Below are 23,816 nucleotides of genomic sequence, written 5' to 3' on the forward strand. Positions count from 1 at the left end.
ATCCCAGGTGCACATTGAAGAGAAGGCACAACCCGGTGTCTGAGGCTTTTCAGCCTTTTTGTTTTGTTGTACATTTTAAGCATGGGCTTCTATTATTAAAACAATATGCGGGTTATATTGGATAACCCCGAAAACGGGTGCTGGGATCGCGGTGCGCAATTAACCCACGCCCATTGGTTGCAATGCAGGCAGCATGTAACATTCGTGCTGCCTGATGATTTCAGTGATTGCTGCGTGCAGCCAGCGCTACCCGTACTGTTCAATGGCTGCACGCATCAGCAGGGGGCCCCAATGTCGGGAATGACTAGCGTTACTTGAAGGCAGCCTGCACCTCCTTAAAGGGGAGGAGCACTGTGGCTGCAGGAAGTGGTGTGAGAAGTGATTCCTGGGCTCTGATAGTTGAAAGAATGGCAGCGTCTGTGTGAGAGCGTGCACCCAGGGTTCTCGGATGATGCACTAGAGGCCTTGATGGAAGAGGTGGACAGAAGGACGGGCATCCTATATCCACAGGGGGGGTAAGGCCCTCCAGACATATGCTCGAGGCAGTGGGACGAGGTCAATGCCAGGAGCAGAGCGCCAAGAACATGGATGCAGTGCAGGAAGAAGTTCAGTGATTTGGCACGGGTGATCAAGATGAGTGAGTTCAACTTTCAAGTGGCATCTCCTAGTGGTATCACCAGCCTCATCCACCGCTCAACACACCACACCCCCCCAACACCTGCCTACCAACAAACTCTTTCAATCAGTACTCAACCCTTCAAATTAGATGCTTCATCTCACCCTCACACATTACCACTGTTGTAAGCTGTATACCCACAATTCACAGGTCATGCACGCTGGCAGCTATTCAACCATAACAGCCACATCACCCAAACACCTTGCAGGACACTCACTGACACACGTCCCTCTTTCTTCAGGAGAAGGTGGCACACAACAGTAGGAAGCAAGAAAGAACTGGAGGAGGAAAGGGTTGCTTACTCATCCTAACTCCCACGGAGGAGACAGTGCAGGCCATCATTGGAAGGGCTATCGCTGAGGCCGTGGCCACTGGTGGTGCTGGAGGGATCGATGATGAGGGTCTCTGTATTCCTAACCTTCCTTCTTCTCTCTTCCCACTTCTCCTCCGGGGGGGTGAGGACGTGTAGATGTGTCCCTCCTGCTGGCGGGTGTTATATGCCACCTTCTCCTGCAAGACAGAGGACAGTGTGTCAGTGAGTGTCCTGCAAGGTGTGAGGGTGATGTGTCTGTTATGGTCGAATAGCTGCTAGTTTGTGTGACTTGAGTGGTGGTTGTGTGACCTGCAAGTGTGGTATTATGTGCGGGTGAGATGCAGCATTGCGTATGGATGGCAGTGTTTGTTGATGGGTGGGTGGGTGACGGGAGGTGTCGTGCGTGGAGTATTGGTGCAGTTTCTAGGATGTGCCACTTGACACTTGCGTTCACTCACCTTGACCATTAAATTTCTTGCAGCACTGCCCCCACATGTGTGCTGCAATGCTCCTCGCATTCACCTCCTGTGTCACGGCCTGCCAATGCCTATGCAGCTGTAGTCTAGACGGTCTCCGGCCACCCTGCGGGTACATGGCTGCCCTCCACTGGTCCACACCTTCCACCAGAGCATAGTCGGAGAATCCTGGTGCCTGCTCTCTTGCTGGTGCAGCTACTCATGATGCCATTCTCCCTTCTCCTCTTTGGCTGTGTATCTGCCATTGGAAATGTGCCTGCACCTTTAAGTAGTGCAGGCAGCTGATGACATGCACTGGCCACGCCCTATTTCCAACGTCCTCATTCTCCGTGCAGCCTCTCAGCAGCGAGGGCTGCGCTTGCTGCACTGAGATTTAATGGTAAGTATCAGGCTACGAAGTTCACGTGCTGCCTGCGTAAAGTCCACTGGGCGCGGGGTGGAAGCACATCGCTACCATTGCCCACAACGGACCCTTATCCAATTTTTCCCCCACAACCTCCGATTCAGTTTCTATCTACCCTGTCCTATCCTTTCACATCGCCTCATAATCTGCATTGTTCGAACAAAAAAGCACCAATTTTCAAGTCTTACTTCATATTTGTATTTCCTCATACCAGACAGCATCCTAGTGAATTTGCATTGTACCTTCTCAAAAACCTCAATATCCTTCCTATTGTTTAGAGCCCAATACTACACACAGTAGTCTAACTGTGGTCTTATTAAGGTGGGAATGGATATATGGGGGGGCAAAATTGGCCCATTTTGTAGGCGCTATGTGGACACTTAAGCCCTGAAAATGGCGTCCAAAGTGTGCGTGCACACTTCCGATGTGAAGTGCGCAGGATGCCATCTTGGTAAAGGGGTTTGTGCGCGTGCACCTAATGTGCGCCGGCAGCCAGTAGAGTAAGGAGATTATGATGCGAATCAATGTGCAACGCTGATTTGAAGAAGCCGGTGACATTTTGGAACTCCACGCTCCAGGCAACGCACTGTCTTAACCTCACACAGCTGATCAGGACTTCAACGGCATGAAGGACCCCCCACCAGCGCTATTTAAAGGGATCATGCGGGAGTTACAGGTTAATTGCTGGATTATTTATTCTGACTGCTGGTGCAATTGTATGTGTTTTTAGAAGTTTCCTATACTTAGTTAAAGTTTCAATATTCTAGAGAGAGTGGTGTGGTTGGTCTTGCAGTACTTTTAGTGGCATTTAAAATATTGTGCTGAAAAAAGTTGCTTTCAGACATGGGTGGCCTGGTAGGGCCTCCTCTGCGAATTGAACATGACTGGGAGAATAAAGAGAGGCCACGCAGAGCAAGACAAGCTGCTAGAAGAAGGAGGAAGGGGTGGGGGGGAATGATGAGGAGGAGGAGCAGGGCACTCAGCCAGAAGCCGTATCCAAGGAGAGTCTTCAGGGACCAATTCCCTTACCTCAACTTCAGCGACAACCAGTGCATCCGACGTCTGCGGTTCACTAAAGAAATTTGTCAACTGCTGCAGCCTCAAAACTGGGCAAGGACAACATTGCCTGTGGCTGTCAAGGTAACCATAGTGCTTAATTTTTACAGCTCTGGCTCCTTTCAGGCCGCTGCTGGCGATATGAGCAACATCTCACAGTTTGCAGTGCACTGCAGTATAAGAGAGGTCACTGAGGCTCTGTACACACTCAGAAACAGATTCCTCCTAGCCAGAGACAAGCAGCAGCAGTGAGCACGAGGATTTGCTCACATTGCAGGCTTCCCCATGGTGCAGGGTGCCATTGACCACACACATATTTGCCACGCGTGCTCCACGTCTGAACTCGGCCATATTCAAGAACAGAAAGGGATTCCACTCCCTCAATGTGCAGCTGGTGTGCGATCACACGCAGCACATCATGCAGGTCAATGCCCGCTATCCTGGCAGCAGTAATGATTCCTTCATCCTGCGGCAGTGCCACCCATATTTCAACCAGCACGGCAAGTCAAAGGCTGACTACTGGGCAACAAGGGTTATTCCTCATGAAGTGGCTCATGATTCCAGTCAGGAACGCACGCACACATGCACAGCAGGCCTACAACGAGAGCCATGCTGCCACACGGAATATCATAGAGCACACCATAGGTGTCCTCAAGCAACATGGACCGCTCTGGAGGAGCCCTGTTGTACTCAGCTGAGTGGATATCAAGATTTGTCGTTGGATGCTGGATGCTGCATGCTGCAGAACCTGGCCATTATGGGGGAGCAGACCCTTATCACCACCTCTCAGGCGGGAACCTGAGCAATAGGCAGAGGAAGTGGATGAAGAGGCAGGGAGGCCTTCTATTCCTCCTTCTATTCACCCTTGTGCATTCCCTTGGTGCCTGTTGTTCGTGTGCTTTTATCTTTCCTAGTGCTCCTACAAGGTGCATCCCCAGTGGCTGGAACATGGGTGGTGGAAGGCTGCTAACCTTCAATTGAGGAGTTTGCAGATGGCCTTGGAGGACGACCACGAGCAGCTTTGGGCCGAATGGGCCCGGCTTCAGACTGCACCATCTCGGCCTGAGCTGCAGCAGTCTGGCCTGGCGGGCTGACAGGCAATGGCAAGGGTACTGGAGGAGTGGCAGGGGTGGGAGTAGGAATGCTGTCATCCTGAGAGAGGACAGCAAGTTCGTTTTCCATGGCACCACTGCCACTCTCCCGGGGCGGCGCCTCAGTAATCCTGGTGATCTGCTGGAGAACAAATTACTGGACTGCTGTAACACCGTGGAAGCCCCATTCAACAGTGGTCCCCAGAGCCACAATAGCAGTAGTCTGAGCTCCAAATGCAGTAGTCACACCTTTGATGGCAGATGTTTGTGCTGCAATGGAAGCTGTGACATCGGTCATCGGACGCTGCATCATGGTGGGTTCCATCGGTGTGCTGATGGAGGTGACCACCCATTCCATGTGGGAAAGGATGGGCTCCAAGCTCTGCGCAAAGCCCTCTGCCAAGTTGGAGATCAATTCCTCCATTGGAAGCTCATACTGCTGCTATCATGGCTCTGGGGACCACTGTGGAACGGGGTTTCCAGGGCATCACAGGACTCCAGCAATCCGTTCTCCAGCCGATCACCAGGAGTGCTGAGGCACCGCCCCGGGAGAGTGGCAGTGGCGCCATGGCAATCGGACCTGCTGTCCTCTCTCAGGATGACAGCATCCCTGCTCACACCCCTGCCACTCCGCCAGTGCCCCTGTTGTTGCCTGTCGGCCAGCCAGGCCAGACTGCTGCAGCCCATGCTGAGATGATGCGGTCTGAAGCCGGGCCCTCCAGGCCCAGAGCTGCTCGAGGTCGTCCTCCAAGGCCATCTGGACGTTCCTCCATTGAAAGCCAGCAGCCTTCCACCACCCATGCTCCAGCCACTGGGGAAGTACCTTGTAGGAGCACTAGGATAGGTAAAGGCACATGGACAACAGGCACTAAGGGAATGCACAAGGGTGAATAGTTCTGTTATGTTTGCATATTTTCATTTATTAATCCATAAATGAGAGTTTGATGAGACTGTTGGTGAGTTGGGGGATGTAGTTCCAATTATTGATAGCGGGCACGGATCAGGCGGGCACGCACAGCCCTTACAGACGAGGTGTGTGGTTCGTGCTGCAACCTTGCGTCTTCCTCCACCTCCTCTTAAGGCTCAACCCCCTCCTCCTGCTCCTCCGCCTCTTCCTCCTCCTCCACCTCTGGCTCAGGATCTTCTGCAGTCATTGGTGGCAAAGGCTGGTCCCTCATGATGGCGAGGTTGTGCAGCATGCAGCAGACCACCACAAATCTGGCCACCCGCTCAGGGGAGGACTGCAGGGCGTTGTTTGAGGAGGCCTATGGTGTGCTCCAAGATGTTGTGTATGGCAGCATCTCATTATAGGCCTGCTGTGCACGTGTGCTTGGGCTCCTGACCGGTGTCATGAGCCATGTTGTGAGGGGATAGCCCTTGTTGCCCAGTAGCCAGCCTTTGACTTGCTGAGTCGGATGAAAGATAGCTGGCACGTTGGACTGCCGCATGATGAAGGCGTCGTGACTACTCCCAGGGTAGCGGGCATCGACCTCCAAGATTCGATGTGTGTGGTCACACATCATCTGCACATTGAGGGAGTGGAAGCCCTTTTGGTTGACGAAGACAACCGAGTTGATTGGCGGGGCACGCAGGACAATATGTGTGCAGTTGGTGGCACCCTGCACCATGGGGAAGCCAGCAATGTGGGCGAACCCCCGTGCTCGCTCGTTCTGATTGTCTCTGTCAAGAGGGAAGGTGATGAACCTGTTCCTCATGTGGTACAGTGCATCTGTGACCTCCCTTATGCAGCAGTGAACTGCATACTGTGAGATGTTGCCAGCATTGGCCTGAAATGCTCCTGAGCCGCAGAAATTCAGTTCCACGGTGACCTTCACAGCCACAGGCAATGCTGTCCTCACCCTGCTGTGAGGCTGAAGTTGTGGCTGCACCAGTTGACAGATCTCAGTGACGGCTTCCTTGGTGAACCTCAGGCATTGGATGCAATCCTCCTCGGTCATGTTGAAGTAAAAGTATACCGTTTTGGATACTGTTGGGGGAGATGGCTCACCAGGGGAAGGTGGCAGTGGCCAGGTTCATGGCACCGTGGCTGGCTTTGCTGCACAGGAGGGCAGGAAAAAGAGTGGCAGAGCTATAGTGATAGGGGACTCGATTGTAAGGGAATAGACAGGCGTTTCTGCGGACGCAACCGAGACTCCAGGATGGTATGTTGCCTCCCTGGTGCAAGGGTCAAGGATGTCTCGGAGCGGCTGCAGGACATTCTGGAGGGGGAGGGTGAACAGCCAGTTGTCGTGGTGCATATAGGCACCAACGATATAGGTAAAAAACAGGATGAGGTCCTACAAGCTGAATTTAGGGAGTTAGGAGTTAAAGTAAAGAGTAGGACCTCAAGGGTAGTAATCTCAGGATTGCTACCAATGCCACGGGCTAGTCAGAGTAGGAATGACAGGATAGCTAGGATGAATACGTGGCTTGAGAGATGGTGCAAGAGGGAGGGATTCAAATTCCTGGGACATTGGAACCGGTTCTGGGGGAGATGGGACCAGTACAAATTGGACGGTCTGCATCTGGGCAGGACTGGAACCAATGTCCGAGGGGGAGTGTTTGCTAGTGCTGTTGGGGAGGGTTTAAACTAATATGGCAGGGGGATGGGAACCGATGCAGGAAGTCAGTGGGAAATAAAGTGGTGACAGAAACAAAAGGCAGTAAGGGAGAGTGTACAGAACATGACCGGACAGATGGTCTGAGAAAGCAGGGCAAAGACCAAGGGAAGTCTAGATTAAACTGCATTTATTTCAATGCAAGAAGTCTGATGGGCAAGGCAGATGAACTCAGGGCATGGATGGGTACATGGAACTGGGATGTTATAGCTATTACTGAAACATGGCTAAGGGAGGGGCAGGACTGGCAGCTCAATGTTCCAGGGTACAGATGCTATAGGAAAGATAGAGCAGGAGGTAAGAGAGGAGGGGGAGTTGCGTTCTTGATTAGGGAGAACATCGCGGCAGTAGTGAGAGGGGATATATCCGAGGGTTCGCCCACTGAGTCTATATGGGTAGAACTGAAAAATAAGAAGGGAGAGATCACTTTGATAGGATTGTACTACAGACCCCCAAATAGTCAATGGGAAATTGAGGAGCAAATATGTAAGGAGATTACAGACAGCTGCAAGAAAAATAGGGTGGTAATAGTAGGGGACTTTAACTTTCCCAACATTGACTGGGACAGCCATAGCATTAGGGGCTTGGATGGGGAGAAATTTGTTGAGTGTATTCAGGAGGAATTTCTCATTCAGTATGTGGATGGCCCGACTAGAGAGGGGGCAAAACTTGACCTCCTCTTGGGAAATAAGGAAGGGCAGGTGACAGAAGTGTTAGTGAGGGATCACTTTGGGACCAGTGATCATAATTCCATTAGTTTTAAGATAGCTATGGAGAATGAAAGGTCTGGCCCAAAAGTTAAAATTCTAAATTGGGGAAAGGCCAATTTTGATGGTATTAGACAGGAACTTTCAGAAGTTGATTGGGAGAGTCTATTGGCAGGCAAAGGGACGTCTGGTAAGTGGGAGGCTTTCAAAAGTGTGTTAACCAGGGTTCAGGGTAAGCACATTCCTTATAAAGTGAAAGTCAAGGCTGGTAGAAGTAGGGAACCTTGGATGACTCAGGAGATTGAGGCCCTAGTCAAAAAGAAGAAGGAGGCATATGACATGCATAGGCAGCTGGGATCAAGTGGATCCCTTGAAGAGTGTAGAGATTGCCGGAGTAGAGTTAAGAGAGAAATCAGGAGGGCAAAAAGGGGACATGAGATTGCTTTGGCAGATAAGGCAAAGGAGAATCCAAAGAGCTTCTACAAATACATAAAGGGCAAAAGAGTAACTAGGGAGAGAGTAGGGCCTCTTAAGGATCAACAAGGTCATCTATGTGCAGAACCACAAGAGATGGGTGAGATCCTGAATGAATATTTCACATCGGTATTTACGGTTGAGAAAGGCATGGATGTTAGGGAACTTGGGGAAATAAATAGTGATGTCTTGAGGAGTGTACATATTACAGAGAGGGAGGTGCTGGAAGTCTTAACGTGCATCAAGGTAGATAAATCTCCGGGACCTGATGAAATGTATCCCAGGACGTTATGGGAGGTTAGGGAGGAAATTGCGGGTCCCCTAGCAGAGATATTTGAATCATCGACAGCTACAGGTGAGGTGCCTGAAGATTGGAGGGTAGCAAATGTTGTGCCTTTGTTTAAGAAGGGCGGCAGGGAAAAGCCTGGGAACTACCCACCGGTGAGCCTGACATCTGTAGTGGGTAAGTTGTTAGAGGGTATTCTGAGGGACAGGATCTACAGGCATTTGGAGAGGCAGGGACTAATTAGGAACAGTTAGCATGGTTTTGTGAGAGGAAAATCATGTCTCATGAATTTGATTGAGTTTTTTGAAGGAGTAACCAAGAAGATAGATGAGGGCTGTGCAGTAGACGTGGTCTACATGGACTTCAGCAAAGCCTTTGACAAGGTACCGCATGGTAGGTTGTTACATAAGGTTAAATCTCATGGGATCCAAGGTGAGGTAGCCAATTGGATACAAAATTGGCTTGACGACAGAAGACAGAGGGTGGTTGTAGAGGGTTGTTTTTCAAACTGGATGCCTGTGTCCAGCGGTGTGCCTCAGGGATCGGTGCTGGGTCCGCTGTTATTTGTTATTTATATTAATGATTTGGATGAGAATTTAGGAGGCATGGTTAGTAAGTTTGCAGATGACACCAAGATTGGTGGCATTGTGGACAGTGAAGAAGGTTATCTAGGATTGCAACGGGATCTTGATAAATTGGGCCAGTGGGCCGATGAATGGCAGATGGAGTTTAATTTAGATAAATGTGAGGTGATGCATTTTGGTAGATCGAATCGGGCCAGGACCTACTCCGTTAATGGTAGGGCGTTGGGGAGAGTTATAGAACAAAGAGATCTAGGAGTACAGGTTCATAGCTCCTTGAAAGTGGAGTCACAGGTGGATAGGGTGGTGAAGAAGGCATTCGGCATGCTTGGTTTCATTGGTCAGAACATTGAATACAGGAGTTGGGATGTCTTGTTGAAGTTGTAGAGGGCATTGGTGAGGCCACACTTGGAATACTGTGTACAGTTCTGGTCACCCTATTATAGAAAGGATATTATTAAACTAGAAAGAGTGCAGAAAAGATTTACTAGGATGCTGCCGGGACTTGATGGTTTGACTTATAGGGAGAGGTTAGACAGACTGGGACTTTTTTCCCTGGAGAGTAGGAGGTTAAGGAGTGATCTTATAGAAGTCTATAAAATAATGAGGGGCAGAGATAAGGTAGATAGTCAAAATCTTTTCCAAAGGTAGGGGAGTCTATAACGAGGGGGCATAGATTTAAGGTGAGAGGGGAGAGATACAAAAGGGTCCAGAGGGGCAATTTTTTCACTCAAAGGGTGGTGAGTGTCTGGAACGAGCTGCCAGAGGCAGTAGTAGAGGCGGGTACAATTTTGTCTTTTAAAAAGCATTTGGACAGTTACATGGGTAAGATGGGTATGGAGGGATATGGGCCAAGTGCAGGAAATTGGGACTAGCTTAGTGGTATAAACTGGGCGACATGGACATGTTGGGCCGAAGGGCCTGTTTCCATGTTGTAACTTCTATGATTCTATGATCCCTGAAGGCCCTCATTGGGTAGGGCCTCCTGCTCAGTGCCCTGCACCTCCTCATCCTCCGTCTCTTCGCAGCTTGGCCTGCTAGGCGTGGCCTCTCTGCATGCTCCCAGTCATGCTCAATGTCCGATGGGAGCCCTAGCAGACCGCCCATCGTTGGCAGGAATGTTGTTCCACCAGGGTTGTAACTTTACAACCCGTAAGGCAATACCTGCCAAAGCACTCTCAAAAGTAGAGTAGGAACTCTCAATAAGAATAGGGAGCTTTAAAAAACACTTCCTACTCCTCCAGCAGCCAGAAGCAATAATCCAGCAACTAACCTGCAATACCTTCATGGCCATTTAAATAGCGCTGGTGGGGGGTCCTTCAGGCACTGTAAGAAACATTTAGATGGTTGGGGATAAGACTGTGCGTTGAGTTGACCATTAAGGTCCAAAATTGTGTGTATCACTTTAAATCAGCGTTGCACACTGATTGCAGCCATTTTCTCCCTACTTTACATGATTCCAGCGTTCGGGATTAGCGCTTGCGCTAACTCCTATACCAAGATGGCGTCTGGCACACGTCATGCAGGAAACGTGCGCGTGCATCCAAGACGCCATCTTGGATGTCGGAGAGGCCGTGTAGCGCCGAAACAACGGGCGCTACACGGCCCAATTTAGTGCCCTGTATCTCCACTGCCCAGCAGAAATCGGGCAACAGCAAAGGTGGTCAACTTACTGCCCCTTTCCCACTCCGCCACCATTTTAATTCAGGCCTTCCGCTAGGCGGCCCAACCACTTGTGTGAATCAGATGGGAGCCTAATTAATCTGCAAATCCCTCCAGCAGTTGCTCGATCATCGCTGGACTGTTTCCAGTAGCTGAGGGGTCAAGAACTCGGTATCATGGACACAAGATTAAATGTAAAAGATTTAGAACAGAGGGCTGGAGAAACTTATTTATACAGAAAGTTGTTAGCCTATGGAATTTACTTCCAGGATTAATGGTTGAGGCAGAAACTATAGATTGGAACAGTGAATGAAGAAAAAGGAGTTGAAAGGAAATGGGAAGAGGGTGGGTAAATGTGGTTAGAACTATTTGCTCACGTGGAGGGTAAATGCCAACATGGACTGGTTGAGCTGAATGGCCTGATTCTGTGTTGTAGCTTCAATATATTTCTATGTATTCCCATCCAGGCCACATTTGCCACTCGGGGGGATTGCTGCAAAATTATGCAAATTAGCTACCAAGGAGTGTTAGCCCATAAGCCAATATAAATTTCACTCCAAAACTGATGTCAATGGCCACATGCACCCAAATTTCCAACAAGCAATTTCAGGGGCAGAAATTAAGCTGTGCGCCTGACACATGCAGGACTCATTTAAATTGAATGCCTGAATTTGCAACTGTGAAAGAGGGATCATGGCTGGTGTGCTGTTCATCCTGTTGAAATGGGTGCACTGGGGATCTGGAGTTTGGCCTGTTCAAGCAGACCTCTTAAAGGTCGCTGTTCTCGTGGTCATTTGAAATTTTTTTGCGTTTTCTGGTAAATGTCGCTACATTATGCCCCATGTATTAGTTGCTCTTGCTGGAAACTTTGCCATTTTGAGCTTTCTTTTAAATTCTGCTGGCAATATTTTTCTTCATCTCTCTTGGTTTTTCTGGATATTTAAGTGACACTGTACAGAGTGGTAAACATCGGCATTACTTGCTGGATGCTTCACAGGAGGAAGAGCAGTTCATGTAGGGCCATCAAAAGGAGACACAATGACACCTGGGTCATTCTGACTGCACCCATCAGCATCCCAGGACCTGCTTTTATGGACCTCTCCACGTGTACCTCAACATGTCAGAGGATTTTGGTCTTTATTTCATTCTCTTCACACAGTTGTACCATCTGATGGAGGATGACCTGCAGTCAAAGTGTGAGCAAGGACGCCTCTTCCTGTAGAACTGAAGGTTACTGCAGCATAAAGCTTTTATCGTACTGGATTCTTCCAAACCACCCCATGGACTTGTGCCACATCAGTTAGTCTGCAATGCCCACTTGTATCAAGCAAAGAACAGTTAATGCATATACAAGGGACGTTCCCCTGGAAAGAAGGCATCAGGTGGACAGACTTTTGACCAGGTTTTGACTTTTGCAAGTAATTTTACAGCAAAAACAAATGAACGTGAAAGTGAAAACCTAAGGAAGAAACTTTTGTTAAATGTACATGGCTATAAGTACCAAATAAATTTGTGTTCTTGATATATTTTGTTGCTGAAATGTAGCACGAGGTGTACATCTGATGTCCTGCTGTACACACAAACTCTGGGACTTTGGAAAATTTTAAAAATCTGAAAATATAATAAAAATACAAAATCATACGGCCACCTTACAGCTTTGCCGTAAAGCAGAAACCATTCGACAGCAACATAACAGTGGCAGTATAACTGCTGCCTCAGAAGCAACACTAAAAATAGATGCCAATTTATCATACCTAACACGGAGACTGAGCTTTTCAGTAAAATCCGGCTGTCCAAATTATCTCCCAGTTTCTCTTTAATTTCCAAAACTCAAGTTCTGGAAATTTGGAAAAGAAAAACTGCAAAACAATTCAGCCAGCTGTTTTCTCCTGAAAAGCTCTAAAGGGTTAGTTTTATGATCGCTTCAGTGCGCCCCACACCACGTACTCCTGGACCTTGGAGTGTGCCAGTTGGCAACACTTGGTCATAGCAAGCCTGAGGATTGGGAGCAGTTTAGAATTCAGCAAAAAAGGACCAACAGATTGATTAAGAGGGAAAAAATAGAGTATGAGAGTAAACTTGCAAGGAACGTAAAAGCGGACAGTAAATGCTTCTACAAGTATGTAAAAAGAGAAAGATTAGTGAAGACAAATGTAGGTCCCTTACAGTCAGAAACGGGAGAATTTATCATGGGGAACAAGGAAATGGCAGAGCAATTAAACAAATACTTGGTTCTGAGGTCACGGAAGAAAACACAAATAATTTCCCAGAAATGCTAGGGAACCAAGGGTCTCTTGAAAAGGTTAAAATTAAAGGAAATTAGTATTACTAAAAAAAAGTGCTGGAGAAATTAATGGGACTGAAAGCCGATAAATCCCCAGGACCTGATAATCTGCATCCCAGAGTACTAAAAGAGGTAGCCATGGAAATAGTGGATGCATTGGTTGTCATCTTCCAAAATTCTATACATTATGGGACAGTTCCTGCAGATTGGAGGGTGGCAAATGTAACCCCACTATTTAAAAAAGGAGGGAGAGAGAAAAGAGGGAACTACAGACCGGTTAGCCTAACCATCAGTAGTAGGGAAAATGCTAGAGTCTATTATAAGGATGTGATAACAGGACACTTCGAAAATATCAACGGGATTAGACAAAGTCAACGTGGATTTATGAAAGGGAAATCGGGTTTGACAAACCTACTGGAATTTTTTGAGGATGTAACTGGTAGAATAGATGAGGGAGAACCAGTGGATGTGGTTTATTTGGATTTTCAGAAGTCCTTTGATAAAGTCCCACATAAGAGGTTAGTGTGCAAAATTAAAGCACATGGGATTGGCGGTAATATTCTGGCATGGATTGAAAATTGGTTAACAGACGGGAAACAGAAAGTAGGAATAAATGGGTCTTTTTCGGGATGGCAGGCGGTAACTAGTGGGGTACCGCAGGGATCAGTGCTTGGGCCCCAACTATTCACAATTTATATCAATGATTTGGATGAGGGAACCAAATGTAATAATATTTCCAAGTTTGCTGACAACACAAAACTAGGTGGGATCGTGAGTTGTGAGGAGGGTGCAAAGAGACTTCAAGGCGATTTAGACAAGTTGAGTGAGTGGGCAAATACATGGCAGATGCAGTATAATATGAATAAATGTGAAGTTATCCACTTCGGAAGGAAAAACAGAAAGGCAGCGTATTATTTAAATAGTGATAGATTGGGAAATGTTGATGTACAAAGGGACCTGGGTGTTCTTGTACACCAGTCACTGAAAGCAAACATGCAGGTGCAGCAAGCAGTTAGGAAGGCAGATGATATGTTGGCCTTCATTGCAAGAGGATTTGAGTCCAGGAGCAAGGATGTCTCACTGCAGTTATACAGGGCCTTGGTAATACCACACCTGGAGTATTGTGTGCAGTTTTGGTCTCCTTACCTGAGAAAGGATACACTTGCCATAGACGGAGTGCAACGAAGGTTCACCAGACTGATTCCTGGGATGGCAGGAGTGTCGTATGAGGAGAGATTGGGTCGACTCGGCCTGTATTCACTCGAGTGTAGAAGAATGAGAGGGGATCTCATTGAAACATAAAATTCTGACAGGGCTAGACAGACTGGATGCAGGGAGGATGTTTCCCCTGGCTGGGGGGTCCAGAACGAGGGGTCACAGTCTCAGGATATGGGGTAGGACATTTAGGACTGAGATGAGGAGAAATCTCTTCACTCAGTGGGTGGTGAACCTGTGGAATTCTCTACCACAGAAAGCTGTGGAGGCCAAATCAGTGAATATATTTAAGAAGGAGATAGATAGATTTCTAGACACAAAAGACATCAAGGGGCATGGGGAGAGAGCGGGAATATGGTATTGAGATAGAGGATCAGCCATGATCATATTCATAGAATCATAGAAGGTTACAGCACGGAAGGAGGCCATTCGGCCCATCGAGTCCGCGCCGGTTCTATGCATGAGCAATCCAGCTCGTCCCACTCCCCCGCCCTATCCCCGTAGCCCTGCACATTTTTTCGTTTCAAGTACTTATCCAGTTCCCTTTTAAAGGCCATGATTGAATCTGCCTCCACCACCCCCTCGGGCAGTGCATTCCAGATCCTAACCACTCGCTGTGTAAAAAAGTTTTTCCTCATATCACCTTTGGTTCTTTTGCCAATCACCTTAAGTCTATGCCCTCCAGATCTTGACCCTTCCGCCAATGGGAACAGTTTCTCTCGATCCACTCTGTCTAGACCCTTCATAATTTTGAACACCTCTATCAAATCTCCAGTCAACCTTCTCTGTTCCAAGGAGAACAATCCCAGCCTCTCCAGTCTATCCATATAATTTAAGTCCCTCATCCCTGGAATCATTCTAGTAAATCTCCTCTGCACCCTCTCTAAGGCATTCACATCTTTCCTAAAGTGCGGTGTCCGGAACTGGATACAATACTCCAGTTGTGGCCGAACCAGTGTTTTATAAAGGTTCATCATGACTCTCCTTATTTTTCCTACTGAAATGCATCACCTCGCATTTTTCTGCGATAAACTTCATCTGCCACGTGTCCGCCCATGCCACCAGAGTGTCTATATCCTCTTGAAGTCTATGGCTATCCTCCTCACTGTTCACTACCCTTCCAAGTTTTGTGTCATCCACAAATTTTGAAATTTTGAAATTGTGCCCTGTACACCCAAGTCCAAATCATTAATATATATCAAGAAAAGCAGTGGTCTCAGCACCGACCCCAGGGGAACACCACTGCGCACCTCCCTCCAGTCCAAAAAACAACCGCTCACCACTGCTCTCTGTTTCCTGTCATTTAGCCAATTCTGTATCCATGTTGCTACTGCCCTCTTTATTCCATGGGCCGCAATTTTAATAGCAAGCCTACCATGTGGCACTTTATCAAACGCTTTTTGAACGTCCATATACACCACATCAGCTGCATTGCCCTCATCTACCCTCTCCGTTACCTCGTCAAAAAACTCTATCAAGTTGGTTAAACTCGATTAGCCTTTAACAAATCTGTACTGGCTTTCCCTAATCAATCCACACTCGTCCAAGTGACTGTTAATTCTGTCCCGGATTATCATTTCCAAAAGTTTCCCCACCACCGAGGTTAAACGGACTGGCCTATAATTGCTGGGTTTATCTTTACACCCTTTTTTGAACACGGATGTAACATTTGCAATTCCCCAGTCCTCTGGCACCACCCCTGTACTCATTTTAATACCTCAGCCATGCCCACTGCCTTCATGAGCAGATCTCCCTTATGGTACCTAATCGGCCCCACCTCTCCTCTTACTACCCGTTTACTGTTAACATGTCTGTAGAAGACTTTTGAATTTTGAATATGTTGGTCGCTATTGAATGGTGGAAACGGCTCGAAGGGCCGAATGGCCTACTCCTGTTCCTATTTTCTATGTTTCTATGTACAGCTTCTTCAGCTGGTTTCAGGTGGACCAAAGGGCCTCCTTCACTGAGTTGATGGTCTTCCAGCAGCAGTTGATATCTATCTCGCTGTGTGTCCCATGGAACAACCTGTAGAGCACAGCGTCCTGTGTTACTGAGCTTTGGGGATGGACCAGGACAGATACCAATGCATCTCTTGCGATTGGGCAATCCACCAGGAGTTGGACGACGGTCTCTTCCCTGCTGCAGCCTTGAGGGCAGCTCACAGTGGCGCTGAGGACTATCCTTAGAAAGAAATCTCACCTTTAGGTTTTCCACAACACTTAGCACCGAAGAAGTGTCTATCGAGTTTTGGCAAGCCAGCTAAATGGAGCTGTAGGGCTACATTATCTTCCATGGTTGGTTTAAATAGAAACATAGAAAATAGGAGCAGGAGTAGGCCATTCGGCCCTTTGAGCCTGCTGCGCCATTCAATATGATCATGGCTGATCCTCTATCTCAATACCATATTCCCGCTCTCTCCCCATACCCCTGGATGCCTTTTGTTTCTAGAAACCTATCTATCTCCTTCTTAAATATATTCAGTGGCTTGGCCTCCACAGCCTTCTGTGGTAGAGAATTCCACAGGTTCACCACCCTCTGAGTGAAGAAATTTCTCCTCATCTTAGTCCTAAATGTCCTACCCCATATCCTGAGACGATGACCCCTCATTCTGGAACCCCCAGCCAGGGGAAACATCCTCCCTGCATCCAGTCTTCTAGCCCTGTCAGAATTTTATATGTTTCAATGAGATCCCCTCTCATTCTTCTAAACTCGAATGAATACAGGTCAAGTCAACCCAATCTCTCCTCATACGACAGTCCTGCCATCCCAGGAATCAGTCTGGTGAACCTTCGCTGCACTCCCTCTATAGCAAGTACAGTTTATGCCGTAAGTGCACCGGGACTGAACTTCCAGCCATCTGTGTGACACCAGCCAATTTTTCTGGGTTAATTTCATTTTAATATTGTTGGCAGGTTCCCAGTAATATTTGTGCCCTTTAATGGGAGCTCACCTCTGGGTGGCGGCGGAGGAAAATCTGGTGTTGCTGCATTGTTAAACTGGTTGCAGCCACTTTAAGGGGCGTGGCATTTTGAGTGAAAGAAGTTGGATCTCCATAATTTCTGGGGCACTGAACGTCCATATTTGCTGATTTTTTAGTTGAAATGTTGTTGGCTGAAATTGCGCAAGGGAGGGCCCATTTTTTTGGTGCTGTGGAAAGGAAGCCAGTGACTGGCATGATTCAGCTTCAGTTGAAGAAAGTGGCCTTGGTAATGTGCTAACTCAAGGCTATTCAATGCCAAAGAAGTTCAATGGCCTCACCAGGTTAGATAAGAGGAGGCAACAACAACTTGCATTTATAAAGCCCCTTTAACACAGTAAAACGTCCCAAGGCGCTTCACAGCTGTGTTATCAAACAAAATTTGACACTGAGCCACTTAAGGAGATATTAGGACATTGGTCAAAGAGGTAGGTTTTAAGGAGCATCTTAAAGGAGAGAGAGGTGGAGAGGTTTAGGGAGGGATTTCCAGAGCTTAGGGCCTAGGCAGCTGAAGGCACGGCTAGCAATGGTGGAACAATTAAAATCGGGGATGCGCAAGGGACAAAAATTGGAGGAACGCAAAAATCTTGGAGGGTGGTAGGGCTGGAGGAGGTTACAGAGATAGGGAGGGGCAAGGCATGGAGGGATTTGAAAACAAAGATGAGAATTTTGCCGGACTGGGAGCCAATGTAGGTCAGTGAGCACAGGGATGATGGGTGAACCGGACTTGGTGTGAGTTAGGATACGGGCAGCAGAGTCTTAGATGAGCTCAAGTTTATGGAGGGTGGAAGATAGGAGGCCAGCCAGGGGAGCATTGGAATAGTCAAATCTAGAGGTAACAAAGGCATGGATGAGGCTTTCAGCAGCAGATGAGGTGATGCATGTGACAGAGACAGGCGATGTTACAGAGGTGGAAATAGGCGGTCTTGCTGATGGGGCAGATATGTGGTTGGAAGCTCATCTCGGAATCAAATAGGACGCCAAGGTTGTAAATGGTCTGGCACAACATGAACCAATGCAATGTTAACAGCATGATTCACATTTCCCTCCTTGTCTTGAACATCATGTACGACTTCTCTAAAATATCCATGAGGGACTATGAGACACTTCACAGCCCCTTCCTTTGCCTGCCCCTTCATTCACAACCTAACATGTAGGGAGGCATATGATATACTTTTGTTAATTTCTTGCACCTGTAATCATCCCCAGTAAGAATGCCTTCTAACACTTGGGTTGTGTTCCATATGGCAAGCAAAGTGCCTTCATACTCGACCTTTTTGTGAAAGGCGAAAGTGGCCAAAAACAATGAATTGCCACCTCAATCCCCAAGGTTCCTGCTGAAAAGTATTAGACAACCACCTCAGAACCGCCTTCCACTGAGGGAGCACCAAGAAGAAATAGAAGGCTATGGTGGAAAGGGCACACAATTGTAAGCACCAAGGGGAGGAGCAGTGGCAAAGAACAGTCGGCAGGCATGCAAATTTGTTTCCGTTAAAATATTTTTATCGCTGATAGGATATGTGTGCAATAATTGGGGGATTGCCTGCAAGAAAGAGTAGCTGAATGGTTTCCAAATAGGAGCCTTGGTAGTTGTGCAAGAGAGCTACATGTCCATAAACGAACGAGTTGATGTAGTTGCTGAATGGAGACTGTGATGGAAGGGCTGCTTTTGCAATGGGGACAGATCTTACGTCGGTATGATGTCCCTTCTGAGCTGCATCCACAGATCTCTTGCAACTGACCATGCTTGACATTTTCTTGTAGTGTGACCTAGGCTGCATGCTCATCCAACTGTCCTCTTCACCTTCCTTTTCCTCCTCGAATGCATCTTGGCAGCTTTCTGGGCCTAACAAGCCACAGAATTACCGCCATCTTCTCAGGGCATCTTGGGATGGGTACTAAATGCAGCCTTGCCAGTGTAGCCCACATCGTGAGAAAATATTTTTTAAGATGTTGTGGAGATGAAATTAAGCAGTCTTTGTCTTGGAACCAGGTCATGGTCGAACAGGACGCTAAGGTTGCAAACAATCTAGACTGTTTACCAGACTGATTCCTGATTCCTGGGATGGGAGAACTGACGTATGAGGAGAGATTGGGTCGACTAGGCCTATATTCACTAGAGTTTAGAAGAATGAGAGGTGATCTCATCGAAACATATAAAATTCTAACAGGACTAGACAGACTAGATGCAGGGAGGATATTCCCGATGGCTGGGGAGTCCAGAACTAGGGGTCGCAGTCTCAGGAGATGAGGAATGCCATTTAGAACCGAGATGAAGAGACACTTCTTTGCTCAGAGGGTAGTGAACCTGTGGAATTCTCTACCACAGAAGGCAGTGGAGGTCAAGTCATTAGATGTATTCGAGAAGGAGAAAGATATATTTCTTAATGCTAAAGGGATCAAGGGATATGGGGAAAAAGCGGGAACAGGGTACTGAGTTGGACGATCAGCCATGATCATTTTGAATGGCGGAGCAGGCGCGAAGGGCCGAATGGCCTATTCTTTCTTCTATTTTCTATGTTTCTATTTTAATCTAGTTCAGCTTGAGACAGTGGCCAGGAAGAGGGAGGGAATCAGTGGCATGGGAGCAGTGTTTGTGGCAGGGAAAAGGTGGCTTTTGTCTTCACATTATTGAGCTGGAGGAAGTTATGAGTCACCCAAGACTGGATATGCAACAAGCAGCCTGACAGGGCTTAAGCAATTAAGTGGTTGAAAGAAGTGGTGGAGAGGTATAACTGGGCGTCAGCGATGTACATGTGAAAGCTGACCCCGTGCCTGCGGATGATGCCGCTAAGAGTCAGTGTGTAGATGAGGAAGAAAACTGTAATTGAACAGATGGGCTGAATGGCCTCCTTCTGTGCTGTAACCTTCTATGATTCTATGATCATTCGGTGATTCTATGATGTTCATGAGGGTGATCTTTGTCGCTACTTCTGTTAGCCAAGAATGAACATGGCATTTGTGAATTGAATACACTTGTCTGTTTTTCCAAGATCTTCATTATGCCTTTTTTTGTGGCAGTGCCATTGGAATGAAAGCTTTTGAATGGTTTTCCTGCTGAAGAATGGCTTGTATTGAATATGTTGCATTATAGATTCTATATAAATGCAAGTTGGCATTGAATGAGAAGTGTGAAACCGATGAACACCATTCCTAAAGAGTAAAACTTTTTGATTGTCTTTTATTATCCCTTTCAGTTAAAAATATGACGATTGTTTTTTAAAAAATAGTAAAACCTGCTTTCCAGCTGCAAGATCCACACCGTCCAGCGTGAAACAGTTTCTGGGCTCTCCACCCCTCGCCCCGCCCCCTCTCCTTCCGCTCCGCCCCCCTCGTCACTCGCCCCGCCCCCTCGCCCCGCCTGCACCAAACCGCAGCCGGCGGTGGATGTGCAGAACCGCACGCAGCCAATGGAAGCCGCATGCTACAATGCGATTGGACGAAAGCGACCTCACGCCTCTCGCTGGTTGGTCGATAATCCTGGTCCCTGATTGGCCTGAAACGCGGACACTACCCGCTGTTGATTGGATGATAGCGGATTCGAGTCCGTTCACCGATTGGTCGGTGGCGGACCGACCAGATTCCGATTGGTGAGTTGATGGCGAGGAAGATGATTGGCTGAAAATGTAATGACGTCCGCCCTCCCCCCCCCCCCCATCGCTGCTTTGAATCGCGATTATAAAATGTCGGGTCGGCGCTGATTGACTTGGAACGTGAGAAGAGAGAGACTGTTGTCGGATTTGATCTCAATAATTCAATAGAGGGAATAATTCAGATTCAAATGGTTACCCCCGGAGAAAGGAGTCATGGATTGGTTGGTTGGCGAGAATCCAACCTGTTTATTGGCGCTCAGGGGGGAAAATGATTGGTCACAGACGGGGAGGGGGAAGGATCAGGGATCCGTTCAGACCAAAGGTCGTCGACCTGAGACATTAAACTCTCCGAAATATTAAACTCTCCGAAATATTAAACTCTCTGAAATATTAAACTCTCTGAAATAGTTAAACTCTCCGAAATATTAAACTCTCTGAAATATTAAACTCTCTGAAATATTAAACTCTCTGCCCTCAGGGGCTGCCTCACCTGCCGAGAGTTTTCAGCAGTTTTTGTTTTTATTTCAGATTTTCAGCATCCGCAGTATTTTGCTTTTGAACAAAGAGCAATTCCGGGAATAGACGGGCTGGTTGGCCGGGGGTGGGGGGGGGGGGGTCGAGGGGCTGGTTGGCGGGGGGGGGGGGGGGTCGAGGCGCTGGTTGGCGGGGGGTGGGTGGGGGGGGGGGTCGGGGTGATGGTTGGCCGGTGGCTGAGGGTCGGGGTCTGGTTGGCTGGTGGCGGGTGGGGGGGGGGGGGTCGAGGTTCTGGTTGGCGGGGGGGGGGGGGGGTCAGGGTGCTGGTTGGCCGGTGGCGAGGGTGGGGGGGGTCGAGGTGCTGGTTGGCCGGGGGCGGGGGGTGAGGTCGAGGGGGTGGGTGGGGGGTTCAGGGTGCAGGTTGGCCGTGGCGGGGAGTTGGGGTGTTGGTTGGCCGGTGGCGGGGGGGTCGAGGCGCTGGTTGGCCGAGGGTGGGGGGGGCGGGGTCGAGGCGCCGGTTGGCGGGGGGCGGGGTCGAGGCGCTGGTTAGCCGGGGGGGGGGGCGGTCAAGGTGCTGGTTGGCCAGTGGCGGGGGGTCGGGGTGCTGGTTGGCAGGGGGCTGGTTGGCCGGTGGCGGGGGTGGGGGGGTCAAGGTGCTGGTTGGCCGTTGGCGAGGGTGGGGGGGGGGTCGAGGTGCTGGTTGGCCGGGGGGGGGGGGGGGGTCGGGGTCGAGGCGCTGGTTGGCCGGGGGTGGGGTCGAGGTGCCGGTTGGCCGGGGGCGGGGTCGGGGCGCCGGTTGGCCGGGGGTGGGGTCGAGGTGCCGGTTGGCCGGGGGGTGGGGGGGTCAAGGTGCTGGTTGGCCAGTGGCGGGGGGTCGGGGTGCTGGTTGGCCGGGGGCGGGGGGGGGTCGAGGTGCTGGTTGGCCAGTGGCGGGGGGTCGGGGTGCTGGTTGGCAGGGGGCTGGTTGGCCGGTGGCGGGGGTGGGGGGGGTCAAGGTGCTGGTTGGCCGTTGGCGAGGGTGGGGGGGGGTCGAGGTGCTGGTATTCCGGGGGCCGGGGGGGGGGGGGGGGGGGTCGGGGTCGAGGCGCTGGTTGGCCGGGGGTGGGGGGGGGGTGGGGTCGGGGCGCCGGTTGGCGGGGGGGGGCGGGGTCGAGGCGCCGGTTGGGGGGGGGCGGGGTCGGGGCGCCGGTTGGCCGGGGGCGGGGTCGGGGCGCCGGTTGGCCGGGGGCGGGGGCGGGGTCGGGGCGCCGGTTGGCCGGGGGCGGGGTCGGGGCGCCGGTTGGCCGGGGGCGGGGCGCCGGTTGGCCGGGGGCGGGGTCGAGTTGGCGGGGGGCGGGGTCGGGGCGCCGGTTGGCCGGAGAAGGAGGATCGAAAGATCAGGTTTTTTTTAACCAAAACAAATGAGGACGGCGAGCGCGCTCCTGGCAACGAGAACGCGCTCAGAAAAACAATCCTGCAACTCTCGTTATTCGTGCGCGTTCGTAAGTTTCTCCCGATCGCTCGAAGGATTTTATTTACTCTGAAGCTCGATTCCCGAGAACTTCCGATTTTTCTAAAATTAATAATAAATTAATGTCAATTTCCGGTTATCGTAACTTGTTGCAACTTAACTTGCTGAACAATGGGATGACTGACAGGCCGAACGACCAATCGGGTCGACGCGCTGCGCCGACCTCGCGGTGCTATTGGTGTAAACGGCGTCCTGCGGCCCAATCCGCGCCGCCAGGGGGGCGGGAGGGCGGGGCGAGGGTAGGTTTGGTTGACCCACACGACCCGTCGCGCGTCGGGGACGGCCGAAAGGAGACGGCGAATTGTCCGCTTCTCGCTGTTTGACGGCGGAAAAGGGCCCGAGAGAAATGCCCCAGGCCTGCGTGTGACCAGGACCGACCCCCCGGAGTCTCCGTTATCAGTGGGTCCTCCCGAGTAAGACGCTGAGCGAGGTGACAGCTTTTTAAACAATAGAAGATGGGCCCTGAACAACCCCCCCGCCCATCACCCACCGACCGGGCCCTCACCGTCCGCCGCGGCCACAGAGAGAACGGGGAGAGATTTAAAGAGCCCCGGGCGGCCTAAAAATGTCAATTCTCCGCGTGTCTCAGGCCCGTCGTCTGGCACGGGAGAGCGGTGATGGTGCGTTCGGGCCGTGAGGGAGTGAAGTCGGCGGGGAGGTTGTAATCCGGACCGAGTTGAAAGTGAAAATGAAAGCGGGGAGGGCGGCTACGTCCATTGAAGAGACGGACGGCTCGCCCTGTAGCAGACAAAGGGAGATGGCGAGCCCCTCACACGGTTCAATCCCCCTCCACCCCCCGCACAGGGTTTAATCCTCCCCCCCCCCCCCCGGACAGGGTTTAATCCTCCCCCCCCCCCCCCCCGGACAGGGTTTAATCCTCTTTCCCCCCCCCCCCCCCGGACAGGGTTTAATCCTCTTTCCCCCCCCCGGACAGGGTTTAATCCTCTTCCCCCCCCCCCCCGGACAGGGTTTAATCCTCTTTCCCCCCCCCCCCCCCCGGACAGGGTTTAATCCTCTTTCCCCCCCCCCCCCCCCGGACAGGGTTTAATCCTCTTCCCCCCCCCCCCCCGGACAGGGTTTAATCCTCTTTCCCCCCCCCCGGACAGGGTTTAATCCTCTTCCCCCCCCCCCCGGACAGGGTTTAATCCTCTTTCCCCCCCCCCCCCGACAGGGTTTAATCCTCTTCCCCCCCGGACAGGGTTTAATCCTCTTCCCCCCCCCCCCCGGACAGGGTTTAATCCTCTTCCCCCCCCCCCCCGACAGGGTTTAATCCTCTTCTCCCCCCCCCCCCCCCGGACAGGGTTTAATCCTTTCCCCCCCCCCCCCCCGGACAGGGTTTAATCCTCTTCCCCCCCCCCCCCGGACAGGGTTCAATCCTCTTCCTCCCCCCCCCCCCCCCGGACAGGGTTTAATCCTCTTC

General features: G+C 50.2%; 1 protein-coding gene across 3 annotated transcripts in view; it reads left to right on the forward strand.

The window, feature by feature from the left end:
- The first annotated feature begins 22,256 nt into the window (after positions 1 to 22,256).
- Positions 22,257 to 23,816, forward strand: part of LOC137325203 (lysine-specific demethylase 4A-like) — a 62,031-nt gene continuing 60,471 nt past the window's right edge. Inside the window, exon 1 of one of the 3 annotated variants that reach the window (XM_067990036.1) lies at positions 22,257 to 22,367. The gene's annotated coding sequence lies outside the window, so the exon portion shown is untranslated. Of the gene's footprint in view, positions 22,368 to 22,631; positions 22,827 to 23,816 lie in introns of those variants that run through there. The other 2 variants (XM_067990035.1, XM_067990037.1) reach the window with 2 other exon arrangements.

The sequence above is a fragment of the Heptranchias perlo genome, chromosome 9, assembly GCF_035084215.1.
Source record: "Heptranchias perlo isolate sHepPer1 chromosome 9, sHepPer1.hap1, whole genome shotgun sequence".
NCBI classification, from domain to species: Eukaryota; Metazoa; Chordata; class Chondrichthyes; order Hexanchiformes; family Hexanchidae; genus Heptranchias; species Heptranchias perlo.